The sequence below is a fragment of the Triturus cristatus genome, chromosome 4_2 (assembly GCF_964204655.1).
Source record: "Triturus cristatus chromosome 4_2, aTriCri1.1, whole genome shotgun sequence".
In the NCBI taxonomy this organism is placed as follows: domain Eukaryota; kingdom Metazoa; phylum Chordata; class Amphibia; order Caudata; family Salamandridae; genus Triturus; species Triturus cristatus.
Window position 1 is genome coordinate 945,012,966 of NC_140586.1, and position 18,597 is coordinate 945,031,562.

At 54.7% G+C, this 18,597-nt stretch overlaps 2 non-coding genes and 1 pseudogene across 2 annotated transcripts; all 3 read left to right on the forward strand.

Annotated features, from left to right (window-relative positions):
• Positions 1-1,271: 1,271 nt before the first annotated feature.
• LOC146839034 (5.8S ribosomal RNA) lies at positions 1,272-1,425 on the forward strand. The gene has a single exon (XR_014960885.1). It is a non-coding gene; the product is annotated as a 5.8S ribosomal RNA (ribosomal RNA).
• A 433-nt stretch (positions 1,426-1,858) lies between these two features.
• LOC146839035 (28S ribosomal RNA) lies at positions 1,859-5,583 on the forward strand. Its single transcript, XR_014961043.1, has one exon. It is a non-coding gene; the product is annotated as a 28S ribosomal RNA (ribosomal RNA).
• Positions 5,584-7,348: 1,765 nt separating this feature from the next.
• On the forward strand, positions 7,349-8,876 carry LOC146839036 (28S ribosomal RNA; annotated as a pseudogene).
• Positions 8,877-18,597: the final 9,721 nt, after the last annotated feature.

Genomic DNA, 18,597 nt, shown 5'->3' on the forward strand with positions numbered 1-18,597 from the left:
CACTGACCGTGCCCTGCGACCCCGCTTCGCTATCCCCGGACATCTCAGGCCGCGCCGCCCCCGCTGTGGAGACCCTCCTGCACCGCCGTGCTAAAGGGTCGCTGGCCGCGCCTGCCTACGTGCCCACACCTGCTGATTGAGGACCCAAGAACACGTCTGAAGCCGAGAGTCGCACCGACCTGTGCTGACTCTCCACATCACGACAGAAGTTCCAGCATCGGGCTCGGGGCCCGCAACGCCTTATTTCCCCGTTCGCAGGAGTCGATCTCTGTGAGTACTGGAACCACAAGTAACATTTGCAAGAGAACTACAAAGTATCCATTTGAAGCTACGAACAACGAACATTTGCCCGCTTTACAACCTGGTGGCATAGCGAAGACGTTATTGGTCTTGTGATAAGTCTGCTGAGATATATATACCTTATTTTTACAAGAATCGTATTTTTATATATATCCAAGTCTGGTGTCCGTTTCTGGGGGGATTGATGTATTTACTGTGTGTATGGTTGTAAGTGCTTAACCAACAACGCCTGAGGAATCGCCTTGGCTGCTCACGCCACGCACCTAGAGGGTGAGCAAGGGTCATTCGCGAGGGGTTATCCTGCGCCCAGACGTGGAGGAGAGGGTTCCTGCTTGACACAAGGGCAACCTTGCGCCAACCAGAGATCCCCGACTCTAACACATGCGTTGTAATATCATGCGTTGTAATGGATTATGCGTTGTAAAAAATGCGTTGTAATGGTAGTGCGTTGTAAAAGTTGCGTTGTAAAGGTTGTTCCCCCCTGTGAGGGGACCCCCAGCTGCACTTGGTGGTAGGTGTGCGGGATGGGGGCATGCCTGGCTCTCCCCTTCTGGCGCCTTCGACCTGGGCAAGGTTGGGGTGGGTGACGGATGGCTGACAGCTGATGTGCAGGTGGGGCGACCCTCCCTCGTTGCATGGTACCTGGTTTGACCCGGTCCCGGGCGGCCGAGGGGTTTGAAGACTCACGTTGTCCCTCCTGGTTACCCCGGGAGGGACTGTTGGTGGTGCGGCTGCTGCCTGCTCCCATCACTCTGGGAGCCCCCCTCGCCCACGGGTGGGTGGGGGGGACTCCAAGGCAGAGCGCCTGGTAATGATTTTTTCTACCAATGGTGCAGTCTGACTCCCAGAGGGGAAGCCTTGAATGGGGCGCCCGGGCCGTCTTGCCGTGCGGGATGTGGATGGACGGCATCGCCATCCTCTCGCCTCTCCTGCGCCCTCAGGTGGGCAAATGTTTTCAAAAAGTTGCTTGTGACTTTTGACGGTGGATCACTCAGCTCACGTGCCGATGAAGGACACAGCTAGCTGCGAGAATTAGTGTAAATTGCAGGACACATTGATCATCGACACTTCAAACGCACCTTGTGGCCCCAGGTTTCTCCCGAGGCTACGCCTGTCTGATGGTTGCTCGATTGTCAATCGCCCCGGGTCTGCCCTGGGACGCGGCTGGTGCAGTCACAAAGTTTAGCTCTGCTTCCCTTTGTCCCCCCACAAGGTCAGATCGCCTGCAGCAGGGTCCCTCACCCGGTCCTGTCATAGAGGTACGCCGCTGGCGTGCCTAGCTTCTCCTCCCTGCTGCGGTGGGGATGGGGCTTTCGACCGGTGCGCCCTGGGCCCGTCCCGGGGTGCCTGGCTGTGTGCCGCTTGTGGTTTTCTGTGGTGTCTCACCAGTTGCCTGCGCATGTGCCTCGGGCACCCACTTCCACAGCCGGCTTCCCGGGGAGGGTAGAACCCCTGCCCTTCCAATCCGAGGAAAAGAGGGCATGCTGCCGGCCCTCCTGCGAGAGCAGGGGTGGCTGGCGGCCTCCGGCTCCCCCTACCCTTCGGTGTTTTCTGACTACGACCTCAGATCAGACGTGGCGACCTGCTGAATTTATGCATATTACTAAGCGGAGGCAAAGAAACTTACCAGGATTTCCCCAGTCACAGCGAGTAAAGAGAGAAGAGCCCAGCGCCGAATCCCCGCCCGGTAGTGGGCACTGGAAATGTGACGTACAGAAGACCGACTCCCCGGCATCGCTCAGGGGGCCCAGGTCCTTCTGATCGAGGCTCACCCCACGGACGATGTTAAGCAGATAGCGGCCCCCGGTGCACCGGGATCGGGTATTCTCAGAGTTGGGTTGCTTGGGAATGCTGCCCAAAGCGGTTGGTAAACTTCATCTAAGGCTAAATACAGGCACAAGACCGATAGCCAACAAGTACCGTAAGGGAAAGTTGAAAAGAACTTTGAAGAGAGAGTTCAAGAGGGTGCGTGAAACCGATGAGACGTAAATGGGTGGTGTCCGTGCAGTCCACCCGGAGGATTCAACATGGCGGGAAGGTCAGTGAGCCAGAAGTTCCGGATCCCCTCCGCGGGACCAGCACCCAGGCCGTACCTGGCCCCCGCAGGGTGCATTTCCTCCATGGTGGTGCACGACCGGCTCTGGTTCTACTCGGAAGGCTTCGGGGTGGCAGGTGGCCCTCCGCTCCGGCGAAGGGTGTTAGAGTCCCCCCAGCAGCAGCTTTGCCGTGTCTGTGCGCCGAGGGAGATTCGACCGCCTCCGCGCCCTCCCCCGGGCACACATTTCCGGTCGCCCCTCGGGGTGTGCTGGGGCAGGGAAGGGGGGACGGGGCCCCTGCTCCCAGGGCAACTGTCGACTGGGCCAAACTGTGCTCAGTGTGCCCCAACCCAGTCGTGCCACCAGGCGGGGAGGTCCACGGTGGGCGACAGGGGTATGCGACAATATCGGTTACCCACCCGACCCGTCTTGAAACACAGACCAAGGAGTCTAACATGTGTGCGAGTAAGAGGGCCGAGCAAAACCCTGTGGCGCAATGAAGATGAGGGCCGGCTGAGGTGGGATTCCACCGCGCTTCCAGCGGCGGGCGCACCACGGGCCGTCTCGCCCGCTACATCGGGGAGGTGGAGCATGAGCGTGCGTGATAGGACCCAAACTATGCCTGGGCAGGGCGAAGCCAGAGGAAACTCTGGTGGAGGTCCGTAGCAATCCTGACGTGCAAATCGGTCGTCCGACCTGGGTATAGGGGCAAAAGACTAATCGAACCATCTAGTAGCTGGTTCCCTCCGAAGTTTCCCTCAGGATAGCTGGTGCTCGGAGCCCCCAGTTTTATCTGGTAAAGCAAATGATTAGAGGTCTTGGGGCCGGCAATATCTCAAGCTATTCTCAAATTTTAAATGGATAAGAAGCCCGGCTCACTGGCATGGAGCCAGGCATGGTATGGCAGTGCCTAGTTGGCCACTTTTGGTAAGCAGAACTGGGGCTGCGGGATGAACTGAACACCAGGTTAAGGCGCTCGATGCCGATGCTCATCAGACCCCAGAAAAGGTGGTGGTTGATATAGACAGCAGGACGTTGGCCATTGAAGTCGGAATCCGCTAAGGAGGGTGTAACAACTCACCTGCAGAATCAACTAGCCCTGAAAATGGATGGCGCTGGAGCGTTGGGCCCATACCCGGCCATCGCCGGCACTGAGAGCCACGGGGGCTAAGCCGTGATGATTAAGAGGGCCGCTGTGGTGTGCACGGAAGCCCGGGGAGAGGGCCCGGGTGGAGCCGCCGCAGGTGCAGATCTTGGTGGTAGTAGCAAATATTCAAACGAGAACTTTGAAGGCCGAAGTGGAGAAGGGTTCAATGTGAGCAGCAGTTGAACATGGGTCAGTCGGTCCTAAGAGATGGGCGAGCGCCGTTCAGAAGGGACGGGCAATGGCCTCCGTTGCCCACGGCCGATCGAAAGGGAGTCGGGTTCAGATCCCCGAACCGGGAGTGGCGGAGGCGGGGGCCCTCAAGGCGTCCAGTGCGGTAACGCAAACGATCCCAGAGAAGGGGAGATTTCTCTTTTCTTTGTGAATGGCAGGGCGCCCTGCAATGGGTTTGTCCCGAGAGAGTGTCCCGAGCCTTAGAAAGCGTCACGGTTCCGGCGGCATCCGGTGAGCTCTCGCTGGTCCTTGAAAATCCAGGGCAGATGGTGTAAATCTCGCGCCGGGCTGTACCCATATCCGCAGCAGGTCTCCAAGGTGAACAGCCTCTAAGCAAGTTGGAACAATGTGGATAAGGAAAGTCAGCAAGTCAGATCCGTAACTTCGGGATAAGGATTGGGTCAGTCGGGCTGGGTGCGTGCCACGGCTGAACGAGGCACCTCCCTCCGGGGAGGCAGCAACTCTGGACGCGAGCCCGGCCCTTCCTGTGGATAACCCCAGCTGCGGTGGTTCTCGATCCCCGTGCCCCCTCCCCAGGAGCGCGGGGCCGGCGTCTGCCTCGGCCGTCACCTCGCAGCTGACTTAGGACTGGTGCAGACCAGGGAAATCCGGCTGTTTAATTAAAACAAAGCATCGCGAACGCCCACGGCTGGTGTTGACGTGATGTTATTTCTGCCCAGTGCTCTGAATTTCAAAGTGAAGAGATTCAATGAAGCGCTGGTAAACGGCGGGAGTAACTATGACTCTCTTAAGGTAGCCAAATGCCTCGTCATCTAATTTGTGACACTCATGAATGGATGAATGAAATTCCCACTGTCCCTACATACTATCTAGCGAAACCACAGCCAAGGAAACAGGCTTAGCAGAATCAGCGGGAAAGAAATCCTGTTGAGCTAGACTCTAGTCTGGCACTGTGAAGAGACATGAGAGGTGTAAGATAAGTGAGAGGCCCTCGGGCTGCCGGTGAAATTCCACTACTCTTATCATTTTTTCACTTACCCGGTGAGGCGAGCCCCTTGGGGCTCTCGATTCTGGCTCCAAGCGCCCGACGGGCGCGACCCACTCCGGGGACAGTGGCAGGTGGGGAGTTTGACCGGGGCAGTACACCTGTCAAACGATAACGCAGGTGTCCTAATGTGAACTCAGGGATGACAGAAACCTCCCGCGGAGCACAAGGGCAAAAACTCACTTGATCTCGATTTTCAGTATGAATACAGACCGTGAAAGCGGAGCCTCACGATCCTTCTGACTTTTTGGGTTTCAAGCAGGAGGTGTCAGAAAAGTTACCACAGGGATAACTGCATTGTGGCGGCAAAGCATTGATCCTTTGATGTCGGCTCTTCCTATCATTGTGAAGCAGAACTCACCAAGCGTTGGATTGTTCACCCACTAATAGGGAACGTGAGCTGGGTTTAGACCGTCGTGAGGCAGGTTAGTTTTGCCCTACTGATAATGTGTTCTTGCAATAGTAATCCTGCTCAGTACGAGTGGAACCGCAGGTTCAGACATTTGGTGTATGTGCTTGGCTGAGGAGCCAGTGGGGCGAAGCTACCATCTGTGGGATTATGACTGGACGCCTCTAAGTCAGAATCCCCCCTAAACCGTAACAATACCACCGTGCTGTGGAGCCTCGGGTGGCCTGGAATAGCTGGCCTCTCTCGGGGGGCCGGTGCGTGAAGCCGCTCTTTTGGGGACCGGAGCACGGACGGAAGGGGGCCGCCTCCATCACCCTTAGTGCACCGCATGTTCGTGGGGCACCCGGTGCTAAATCATTCGTAGATTACCTGATTCTGGGTCAGGGTTTCGTAAGTAGCAGAGTAGCTACCTCGCTGCGATCTTTTGAAAGTCATCCTCTGAGCCAAGCTTTGGTCTCTCAGTGCGAGGGCACCAGCGGACGCCCTCCTCCTCCACACCCGGTGGTGGGACCCTCTGCCGCTGGGAGGGATGCGGAAGGGGTAATGTGAGCCTACGGGAGTCCGCCTCCACCACGTGCCCTCTGGCAAGGTGGTCTCTTCCTCCCGTCACTGCCCCACCGGGGTGCGGGGACAGGGCCACCATCCCTTGCGGGTCAGCAGGGTGACCAGATGGCCTGGGCCGGCCAGGCCCCCTGCCCACTGCTCCTGCGCAAGTCGAGCAGCGGCCTTGGAGCGCCTGGTCACCGTCGGACTGCAAGGGCGACTTGGTTTGGCTGTCTTAGGCCGGATGGGCGCTGGGTCGGCCCGGGCCATCTGGTCGCCTGGCTGCGCGACCAGATGGCCCTGTAGGCAGTGTGACCAGATGGCCCTGCGGGCCGGGCGACCAGATGGCCCTGCGGGCTGGGGGACCAGATGGCCGGTCTGGCTTACTCCAACGTTTGTCCTTCCCCAGGGTTCTGTAAGCCCCCACTATGTGTAGGCTTAATAGCTGAGGAAAATGGGCTCCCCGGGCAGGCCGGCAGGGAGAGGGCGTGGCCTGGGCTTAATCCTCCTTGGTTCCTGCCCCGGAAAGGTGGAGGGAACACCTGCCCGAGTCAGCACCCTGACACCCTAGGGTCTGGGTGTGAGGGGTGACAGTCAGTAGCCAGGGCAGGGTGGCTGCAGAGCGGGGAGGACTGCCTAGCTCCCCACTGTCTCCGGGGCGAGGAGCGGCAGGAGGCCAGCCCTGCATGAAAGTGGGGGCCGAGCCAGAGCTGGAGCCCCTGGAGATCTTGGAGAAGCCCTCAGCAGGGGACGCCTGGGCCCGGTCTGGGATAGCACCGACTTGCGGATGTCCCGTGCTGCCCAGGGGATGTATATATATTCACTGAAAAAACCCTAGGTGTCACACACGTTATAGTTAGGAATTAGCATTTAAAAAACCTTGCAAATTCACTTAAAAAACCATAGGTTTCACACATGTTATAGTTAGCTGGGCATTTCACTCGTGAAAAACCAATGAAATTCCCCCGTTATAGTTAGGTCAGATTACTATAACTCGCGCGACCGCCACTCTATCACAAGGATGATGTCATCGGTGATGTCATGAGTAATGCCACTGACCATGTCATGAGTGATGTAATATGTGACGTCATGAGCACTGGATTGCGGGCGCGCGAGTTATAGCAAGGTTTTTTAAATGCTAATTCCTAACTATAACGTGTGTGAAACCTAGGGTTTTTTCAGTGAGTTTGTACGGTTTTTTAAATGCTAATTTATGTATTTATTTATTTTTTTAAAGTTTTTTCACCGTGCGCGTACCGTGCGCGCACGGTGCGCTTCGCGCACCGCGCGCCCACGTTACAAAGTTCGCGGAATTTTTCCGTTTCTATCGTGCGCGTACGCTACGCGCACTCCGCGATTTTTCGTAAAAAAATTAAAATACATTTTTGTCCTTGGGGGTCCTTCTGGGACCCCCTGACCAAGGCTAGGGGGTCAGGAACTGTCCAGCCTGCCACCTTTTCACGTTATCCACCTTTGTTTTTCACCCCCTCAGACTGCGAGAGACAAAATGGTGGCCGACACTTCCTGGTTTCGACCGATTCGAATGTTTAATAAGATCTAACAACCAATCAGAATCGCGCTGGTCCTTGAAAATCCAGGGCAGATGGTGTAAATCTCGCGCCGGGCTGTACCCATATCCGCAGCAGGTCTCCAAGGTGAACAGCCTCTAAGCAAGTTGGAACAATGTGGATAAGGAAAGTCAGCAAGTCAGATCCGTAACTTCGGGATAAGGATTGGGTCAGTCGGGCTGGGTGCGTGCCACGGCTGAACGAGGCACCTCCCTCCGGGGAGGCAGCAACTCTGGACGCGAGCCCGGCCCTTCCTGTGGATAACCCCAGCTGCGGTGGTTCTCGATCCCCGTGCCCCCTCCCCAGGAGCGCGGGGCCGGCGTCTGCCTCGGCCGTCACCTCGCAGCTGACTTAGGACTGGTGCAGACCAGGGAAATCCGGCTGTTTAATTAAAACAAAGCATCGCGAACGCCCACGGCTGGTGTTGACGTGATGTTATTTCTGCCCAGTGCTCTGAATTTCAAAGTGAAGAGATTCAATGAAGCGCTGGTAAACGGCGGGAGTAACTATGACTCTCTTAAGGTAGCCAAATGCCTCGTCATCTAATTTGTGACACTCATGAATGGATGAATGAAATTCCCACTGTCCCTACATACTATCTAGCGAAACCACAGCCAAGGAAACAGGCTTAGCAGAATCAGCGGGAAAGAAATCCTGTTGAGCTAGACTCTAGTCTGGCACTGTGAAGAGACATGAGAGGTGTAAGATAAGTGAGAGGCCCTCGGGCTGCCGGTGAAATTCCACTACTCTTATCATTTTTTCACTTACCCGGTGAGGCGAGCCCCTTGGGGCTCTCGATTCTGGCTCCAAGCGCCCGACGGGCGCGACCCACTCCGGGGACAGTGGCAGGTGGGGAGTTTGACCGGGGCAGTACACCTGTCAAACGATAACGCAGGTGTCCTAATGTGAACTCAGGGATGACAGAAACCTCCCGCGGAGCACAAGGGCAAAAACTCACTTGATCTCGATTTTCAGTATGAATACAGACCGTGAAAGCGGAGCCTCACGATCCTTCTGACTTTTTGGGTTTCAAGCAGGAGGTGTCAGAAAAGTTACCACAGGGATAACTGCATTGTGGCGGCAAAGCATTGATCCTTTGATGTCGGCTCTTCCTATCATTGTGAAGCAGAACTCACCAAGCGTTGGATTGTTCACCCACTAATAGGGAACGTGAGCTGGGTTTAGACCGTCGTGAGGCAGGTTAGTTTTGCCCTACTGATAATGTGTTCTTGCAATAGTAATCCTGCTCAGTACGAGTGGAACCGCAGGTTCAGACATTTGGTGTATGTGCTTGGCTGAGGAGCCAGTGGGGCGAAGCTACCATCTGTGGGATTATGACTGGACGCCTCTAAGTCAGAATCCCCCCTAAACCGTAACAATACCACCGTGCTGTGGAGCCTCGGGTGGCCTGGAATAGCTGGCCTCTCTCGGGGGGCCGGTGCGTGAAGCCGCTCTTTTGGGGACCGGAGCACGGACGGAAGGGGGCCGCCTCCATCACCCTTAGTGCACCGCATGTTCGTGGGGCACCCGGTGCTAAATCATTCGTAGATTACCTGATTCTGGGTCAGGGTTTCGTAAGTAGCAGAGTAGCTACCTCGCTGCGATCTTTTGAAAGTCATCCTCTGAGCCAAGCTTTGGTCTCTCAGTGCGAGGGCACCAGCGGACGCCCTCCTCCTCCACACCCGGTGGTGGGACCCTCTGCCGCTGGGAGGGATGCGGAAGGGGTAATGTGAGCCTACGGGAGTCCGCCTCCACCACGTGCCCTCTGGCAAGGTGGTCTCTTCCTCCCGTCACTGCCCCACCGGGGTGCGGGGACAGGGCCACCATCCCTTGCGGGTCAGCAGGGTGACCAGATGGCCTGGGCCGGCCAGGCCCCCTGCCCACTGCTCCTGCGCAAGTCGAGCAGCGGCCTTGGAGCGCCTGGTCACCGTCGGACTGCAAGGGCGACTTGGTTTGGCTGTCTTAGGCCGGATGGGCGCTGGGTCGGCCCGGGCCATCTGGTCGCCTGGCTGCGCGACCAGATGGCCCTGTAGGCAGTGTGACCAGATGGCCCTGCGGGCCGGGCGACCAGATGGCCCTGCGGGCTGGGGGACCAGATGGCCGGTCTGGCTTACTCCAACGTTTGTCCTTCCCCAGGGTTCTGTAAGCCCCCACTATGTGTAGGCTTAATAGCTGAGGAAAATGGGCTCCCCGGGCAGGCCGGCAGGGAGAGGGCGTGGCCTGGGCTTAATCCTCCTTGGTTCCTGCCCCGGAAAGGTGGAGGGAACACCTGCCCGAGTCAGCACCCTGACACCCTAGGGTCTGGGTGTGAGGGGTGACAGTCAGTAGCCAGGGCAGGGTGGCTGCAGAGCGGGGAGGACTGCCTAGCTCCCCGCTGTCTCCGGGGCGAGGAGCGGCAGGAGGCCAGCCCTGCATGAAAGTGGGGGCCGAGCCAGAGCTGGAGCCCCTGGAGATCTTGGAGAAGCCCTCAGCAGGGGACGCCTGGGCCCGGTCTGGGATAGCACCGACTTGCGGATGTCCCGTGCTGCCCAGGGGATGTATATATATTCACTGAAAAAACCCTAGGTGTCACACACGTTATAGTTAGGAATTAGCATTTAAAAAACCTTGCAAATTCACTTAAAAAACCATAGGTTTCACACATGTTATAGTTAGCTGGGCATTTCACTCGTGAAAAACCAATGAAATTCCCCCGTTATAGTTAGGTCAGATTACTATAACTCGCGCGACCGCCACTCTATCACAAGGATGATGTCATCGGTGATGTCATGAGTAATGCCACTGACCATGTCATGAGTGATGTAATATGTGACGTCATGAGCACTGGATTGCGGGCGCGCGAGTTATAGCAAGGTTTTTTAAATGCTAATTCCTAACTATAACGTGTGTGAAACCTAGGGTTTTTTCAGTGAGTTTGTACGGTTTTTTAAATGCTAATTTATGTATTTATTTATTTTTTTAAAGTTTTTTCACCGTGCGCGTACCGTGCGCGCACGGTGCGCTTCGCGCACCGCGCGCCCACGTTACAAAGTTCGCGGAATTTTTCCGTTTCTATCGTGCGCGTACGCTACGCGCACTCCGCGATTTTTCGTAAAAAAATTAAAATACATTTTTGTCCTTGGGGGTCCTTCTGGGACCCCCTGACCAAGGCTAGGGGGTCAGGAACTGTCCAGCCTGCCACCTTTTCACGTTATCCACCTTTGTTTTTCACCCCCTCAGACTGCGAGAGACAAAATGGTGGCCGACACTTCCTGGTTTCGACCGATTCGAATGTTTAATAAGATCTAACAACCAATCAGAATCGCGCTCGCGCACGGCAGCGTGCGCGTACGGTAAGCTTACGGTACGCGCTCGGAGCGCGCCTATAGATATATATATTGATTTAAATGCTATTTTCTCAGGAAATACTGAACAGATTTACACCAGACCTGCAAAAGGCACATCCCTGACCTGAGGACTACCTCTCTGCCAAATTTCAAGTAATTCTGTTCAGCCGTTCGGGCTGCAGCTTGGACTAAAGGTCCTATGGAAAAATGCATGGGGAAAACGCGTTTTGGGACCCCCCTTTTTCTCAGCCCCCGCTTGACGAATCCCCCCGAGACTTTCAGGGAAGGAGCGGAGCGGAGCGCCCCACCTATTTTGACAATTTCGCGAGGATTCGTCAATCGGCGCCAAAGTTATTCAAAATAGAATGTTGCGGATTTCCTATGGAAACACGGTCCTAACTATAACTATCTACTGGCGACCACCAGTAGAATATATATATATCTATATATCTATATCTATATATATATATATATATATATATATATATATATATATATATATTTTAAACAACTGTTTTTGTTGTATATTGTTTTAATACACATCAAAAGGGGGGAAACAGAAGTCAGGGAAACAGAGGACTCGGCCTCCTAAACAATTACTTATATCAAACAAAGAGAGTCCAGCTGTATAGATTGGAATATCTTTCCACCCAGAGTATATTTGTCCCATCGCCACATTTGATACTGCGACACACATTTCACGCGAGTGCAACCGCTCCTTGCACCTCCTAAATCAATTCAGGGTTCGAGAGTGCCCTGGAGTGGACTGTGCAGGGGACCCGACCCGGGGGCACAACTATCAAGGGGTGCTAAAACCCACCAGAAACAGCAATGGAGAGGGGCAGGACGACGGGCGCAAAATGGCCCAAGACGATGCAGACGAACAAGCTTGACTGCTATACCCTCCCTAAGGGCGTGATCCAGAGCTGGCAGTCGAGGGATAGCCCTTCCAGTGATCCAGGAGGAGAAGATCAAGAACTTTCACTCAAGGATGTTATGGAGGTGATCTCCAGCATCAAAACCTTGTTGGAACTTAAAATGGACACTGTTGCCATCTACGTCAACCTGATCCGTGCTGACCTCACCACGCTCAAAGAAAAAGTCAAACAGTTGGAAATTACTACCTCCAGCCTGGTGGGAGATGTTACTCAGCTCCAGGGGGACATACAGGACATTCGCTATTTTCGTAAATTTGCCGAACTCAAACTGGATGATTATAAAGGGCGTCTGCCTCGCAACAACTTGCGCATCTTAGGGGTGCTGGAGAAGGCTTAGGGTCAGTCTCCTGACCTCTTTGTGGAGGGCCTCATTTTTCTACGACCTAAAGGCCTCAGCAAGTTCTTCGTTATTGAGAGAGCTCATAGAGTGCCCGGTGGACGTCCCAGGCCGGGGGCCCCCCACGCCCAATATTGGCGAGAGTGCTGAACTTTAGGGACATGTACACAATTCTCCAAAATGCCAGAGCGGGGGCTGCCCTCCGGTACGAGAATGCAGACATTTCCTTTTTCCCGGACTTTACACAACAGGTTCAAAAACAGAAAAGGTCCTTCATCGCCGTAAAGCAGGCGCTCAGGGACAGGGGACTCAAGTACTCCAAGCTCTTTCCGGCGCGCCTTCGCGTGGAGGCGGAGGGCAGAACATGGTTCTTCGAGCAACCAGAGGAGGCGGCGAACTGGCTTGAATTCCGTAATAATCGAGCCACTCACGATCGCTCTGCGGTGGATGTCAATGCCCTCTGGCCCCATGGCTGAAAAGTCTTGGACGCCCTTTGAGGCTCATCAAGAGGTAACGGGGAGTGTGGTGGCTGACCATCGGGTGGGGTTACTCCCTCTCAGTGGTCGTCACACGTAACTGTGATGCGAGACTTTCCTAGGGAACTTTATAGTCAGTATGTTGGGGGGCAGGGAGGCGGTAAGGCACGGCCCTACATTTTCTACTTTTAGTTCAACTACAGGGCGACAGGCACTCTGCAGAGTTTCAAATGGGCAGTTCCACACCAAGAGTGCAGGGCAGCAGGGTGGGGGGTTGTTGTGTTGGGGGTTTTTGTTCATACGTTATTCAGGTTCACACATCGGTACTTGTTGTTGAATATATGTCAGAGGATGTTACTATCTTTGCGCTAACCAAATGGGTACACACGGAGATAAAGCTTTTAAGGTTTTGAGCTGGAATGTTAATGGACTTGAGGACAAACTCAAATGGAGCGTGGTGCTCCAGTACATTAAACCACTGGCCCCAGGCGTTGTCCTCTTACAGAAGACGCACTTAATCGGTAATTCATGTAAGGCGATGCATAGATGGGCATATAAGATGTTGGCACATGCGAGATTCACTTCCGGCTCTCGAGGCGTAGGTATCATGGTGAAGAATTCCTTTCCCCTCGCTGTGAAAGCCACGTGGACGGATGATCGTGGCAGATACATTGGGGTGTCTGGCATGTGGGAGGGACGCCTTGTCACTTTTATGTCCGTATATATACCACCAGGACTACAAAACACCATCTTTACAGACTTAGGCTCTAGTCTACTCACCATTCCAGACAGCCTATTAATCCTAGGAGGTGACTATAACGCAGTGGTTTCAGGCTTGCTGGATAGTTATCCCCCTCGGGAAATGGGTCCCTCCTCATGCTGGCTACCTGACTTCATAGACGCAATGTGGTTGGTGGATGGGTGGAGAACACATCATCCAGGTGAAGCTCAATACACCTTCTATTCGGGGGTCCATCAAAGTCTTTCCCGTCTGGATTACTGCCTCATCCCCGTATCACAGGTTTCCCTTATACACGAAATCAGACACCTGGCCAGGGGCATATCTGATCACTCAGCACTATGGATACATGTAGTCCTCAATCAGGTCACAGTGGGGAGGCTAGCCCCCATCAACCTATGGTATCTACGAGACCCAAATATCCGTAAAGACCTCCTCAAATCCATAGATAACTATTTTATTGAAAATGAGGGGTCTGTGACCTCGTCCCAGTCATTATGTGAAGCCTTTAAATCTGTAATCCGTGGTCAGGCTCTGACCTTGATCGCTGGAACAAAGAAAGAGAAACAAAGAAGTCATGGACATCGAGGCCGAGATTCATAGATAGGAGGGCGATTTAGAAGCAGGAGTGACGCCAGAAAAGCTTCATAGGCTAAACCTGAAGCAGCATGACTACAAGGCCTTAGTGACGGGTAGAGACAAGGCACTGGGCAGGGAGTGATTGGGTAGAATCTATGACCTGGGGTACAAGGCAGGTAAACTAATAGCGTGGCTTGACAAAAAGGAATGGGCAAGCAGGCTGTTGCCAAAACTTAGGGTTGACGGAGACGCCTCAATTACGAGCCGCAAGACATAGTGGATAGCTTCGCCAACCATTTCCACGCAGTCTACACGACTATCTCCCCACACACCGAAGAGGAATCTCAGGACCTATTGCGTGACATCAGACTCCCCCACCTCACACTAGATGACCGCACATACATGGATAGTGAATTGACAACAGATGAGATAGCGCAAGCAATTCGACCCATAAACTCCGGGAAGGCCCTTGGGCCCAACAGACTCCCCATTGAGTTATACAAACTCCGTCCTGACAAATTGGCACCATATTTGAAATCCATTTTTGAGGAGGCCAGGGAGAGTGGGATGCTGCCCAGAGAGCAGAGGATCGCCACGATAGTCACAATGCATAAAGAAGGTAAGCCTAGGACTGACTGCGCCTCATACAGGCCTATTTCCCTCCTAAACGTCGAGCCCAAAATCCTGGCCAAACTTTTGGCTACCCGCCTGGTTAAAGTGGTTGATACCCTAGTTCACCCGGATTAATCGGGCTTTATGCCGCACATAAACACGGCCCTGAATTTGCGATGGGTGCATGGTGTGGTGGGTAGGGTGCCTACAATCTAAGATCCAGCGGGAATCATATCTCTAGACGCTACTATGGCGTTCAATACCATAGAATGGCCCTATCTCTGGGCAGTATTAACTAAACTGGGGTTCAGGCCAAAATACATCCAGTGGGTCCGTCTTTTATATAGCGAACCTTTGGCACAGGTTGTGGTTAACAATAAACTCTCCGCCACATTTCAACTCAGCCGGGGGACTCGCCAGGGTTGCCCACTCTCACCACTTCTCTTTGCCCTGGCCCTGGAACCACTTGCGGCCTGGATCCGCAGAGACCCAATAATACGAGGGCTGAGGTGGTCCCCTGATTGGGAAGACCGCATCTCACTCTATGCGGACGATATGTTGCTCTACTTGGCCTCCCCTAGGAGATCCCTGATAGTGGTTTTAGACATTCTGGCTATCTTTGGCAGATTCTCTAGCTTTACCTTCAACTGGGGTAAATCCCTTCTATTACTCCTTAAAGGGGACCCACCTATCCTCCCAGGGCACTGCCCAATACAGGTCACCACCATTGGCTTGAAGTATTTGGGGATCTTTATCTCCCTTGACTCATCATTTCGCTATATACATAATCTTCTCCTACCCTTGCAAAGGCTCAGGAAGGATATCGCCAGATAGAAATCACTCCCCCTCTCTCTGTTGGGCAGAGTCGCCCTTTTCAAAATGATGTCGCTGCCCAGATTCCTATATGTCCTGCAAAACACCCTAGACCTAGTCCCTACACGATGCTTTAAGGAAGTGGAGGGCCTTCAGAGAACACTGTTGTGGGAAGGAAGGCCACGTATAGCACTCAACAAGTGATGAGAGGCTTGATGTTCAGGGCCCACTCGAGCTCCGGGAGGAGGGCCACCCAGATATTTGAAGGATTGCCTCCGCAGGGGGATGGTGGTTTGCCAGTCAAAGCACGCCCGGGAAGAGTGCAAGGGAACTAGGTTGGACTTCGCCGGATTAAGCCTGAGGCCAGAGACCCGTTCAAAGGCCGAAAGGGCGTCTAGACATCGCGGGCCAGAGGTCTCTGGGTCCGCCAGGAAAAGGAGGACGTCATCGGCGTACAGGGCAATTTTGTCGATCTGGTGCGGATCCCAGGCCCAGCTGCGGATGAGGGGGTCCTGACGGATGAGGGAAGCCAGGGGTTCCATTGCTAGTGCAAATAGAAGTGACGAGAGCGGGCAGCCCTGGCGGGTGCCCCTCCAGATAGGGAATGCCTCCGAAACCACGACGTTGATGAGGACCCTCATCTTGGGGGTGGAGTAGAGGACCCGGATGAGGCGTCGGAAAGGGAGGCCGAAGCCTATCCTCTCCAACACGTCCCCCAGGTAGCCCCAATCCACCGTATCAAATGCTTTTTCAAAGTTCAAAGTCTACGAAAAGCAGTGCAAGATGGGGTGAGGAGATGGCGATGCGCAAGGGTGAGGTGGAGATGGCGTATGCAGTGTCAGGTCCCCCTATCGGGCATGAAGCCTCATTGATCGGGATGCACCAGTTCTTGTAAGTGGGGACACGGCCGTTGGGCCACCACGGTGACGAAGAGTTTCATTTCTGTATTGATAAGGGAGATGGGACGGTAGTCCGTACACACGAGGGAGGGCGTCTGCGTCTTCGGGAGGACTACGATGGTGGCCTCATCAGTCTCTGGTGGGAAGGCCCCCACTTCGACTACGTGCTTAAACAGGTCTTGTATGTGCGGGACCAACGTGTCTCTGTAGGCCGCGTAAAATTCTTGGGTGTAACCGTCGGGCCCGGGCGTTTTGCCAGATCGTAACAGTGAGATAGACCTGTGTATCTCTTCCGGGGTGAATGGCCGGTCTAGAGCCTCGGAATCCGTCTGGGAGAGGCAGGGCAGTTGAGTCCAGGTCTCGGTCAGCAAAGCCACCAGTGAGGACTGGGGAGGGTGGGCTGCGTAAAAGGCTGTGTAGTAGCCCACGAGCGTCCGGGCAATGTCTTGGGAGGTGGTGTGGTGAGTTCCGGTTCCATCCCGAATCTCGGGAATAATGCGATTGGCTCTAGGGTAGGACACCAGATTGTGGAGAAGTTTGCCATTTTTGTCACTCCAACCATACACCCGCGCAACCAAAGAGCGCCAAAGCATTTCAGCGGACTCCATCGAGATCCGGTGAATTTCTACTCGGATCAGGGTAAGCTGTCGGGTGGAGTCATCATTGTCATTGGTAGCTTGAGCCTCCTCCAGCTGCGCCGCCTGGGCTTCCAGCTGCGTGAGTCGGGCAGATTGTTCCAGGCATTTCGCGTGGACCAAACCCCTTGCCAGCCCACGCATCACAGCCTTGCTGGCCTCCCACAGCGTGCCTGACGAGGGGACTGAGCCCGCATTCGTTGAAAAATATTGCTGCAGTTCCTGCCCGGGGGACTCCTCGAAGCCTGCGTCCTGCAGGAACCAGGCATTCAATCGCCATACCATCCGGGTGCTCCCGGGTGGGTTGCGAAGGGAGACAGGTGAGTGGTCTGAGACACCCCTGGGTAAGATTGTTGACCCGGACATCAATTGACAGTCCACGGCCGATAGTAGAAACAGGTCGATACGAGAGTGGGTGTGGTGAGCCACCGACGTGTGGGTAAATTGGACCTTGCGGGAATTCCACACCCTCCAGGCATCGCAGAGACCCAGGGCCGAGGACCAGTCAGATAAGCGTTTTGCAGAGGCAAGGCTGGCCGTCGATGGGGTACCCGTTGTGTCACATGAGGGCAGTCACCTCCTATCACCGTCAGGCCTTGTGGAAAGGAGGAAAGCACCAGTGTGAGGCAGCGGAGGGCAGGGACCATGACGACGGTAGGGATATATGTGCATATGAGATTAATGGGATGTCCCTCAATCCTACCCGTCAGGGCCACATAGCGGCCTTGAGCGTCTGTGTCGGCCTGTGTCAGGGTGAAGGGCAGCCCTTTCCGGAGTAGAATGGCCATCCTCCGGGAGCCCAGCGTGAACCCAGAGTGCCAAACCCTGTCGAACCCGTACCGGGCGAGGAAATTACATTGTGTGCCCAGAAGGTGCGTTTCCTGCAGGAACAGGATATCCGGTGCGTACCGGTGGGCGCTTCGAAGGACAGCAGTGCGTTTTATGTGGTCTAGTAGGCCGTTGACATTCCACGAAACCACGTGGAGGGCCCTAGATAGGGTGGATGCCATCGTAGTGAGTGGTATAGGGAAGAGGAGGTGCAAGCGCAGGCAGTGTCTGGTCTCGGTGTGAACGTGTTCCCTTGGCCGGGACCTCTGGGCAGGAGGTGTGCATCAAGGTGAGTCTTGTGTCGTTGCTAGCAGCGTGTATGCATGTGTAGCTACCAAAAGGAACAGCGGCCCGTGGGTGGCTAAAAACAACAAACGAACTGTAGACAACGGTCTCCCTCCCCCCGCTTTGCCCCCCAATTCCCCCCACCCTACACTTCTGAACGTGAAGCATCTGTCACCCTGAAAAGGAAAAAACAAGTTAAACAACAAAAGACTGGTCGCTAAGCTAAAACGATTAGCGGAACATGACTGTGGCAGAGATGGACCCCCCTCCATGAGTTCGGATAAGAGAATCGTGAACAGCTGCAACTACACGTTGGACAAGTAAACAACAAAGAATACAAGTTGAGTCCATGGAGTGAAGGAGGGAGTAGTTCTTGGAATCGTTGGTGTTGAGGAGATTAGATCACCCCCTTCCTGGGAAGTTCGAAGACCATTGGCTTTGGGCCGCCTCAGAGGGTTATGAGAAGTGCTCTTGCTGTGTGTTATCGTTCAGGTGGCCTCAGATTCTCCTGTTCCTCGGAGCATCGGGCTCCTAGACAGGTCAGAGTCGGAAAGGGCATGACTGTTCGAGGGACCCGGGTGGGCGCTCAAGTCAATCAGTGAGGAAGTCGGGCTAGGAGTGTTGGAACCCCGGACAGAGGCTCGGGATGGAGGGTGCGGGGACGTCGCACCAGGAGAGCGGGACGTCTCCCCACAATGGTTGGTCTTTCTGCGGGACCTTGTCCAGCGCCTTTGGGGTTTGGGGAGGGCCTGGCGCGGCTGTTGAGGAGCCCGTTGGGTGGGGGAGGAAGCCGGCCAGGACAGGAAGGGCCTTTCCTCTGTGAGCCAGGTCCACTCTGCCTGGGGGTTGTCAAAGAAAAGGGTCTTATTTTGGAAGATGACCTTGAGCCG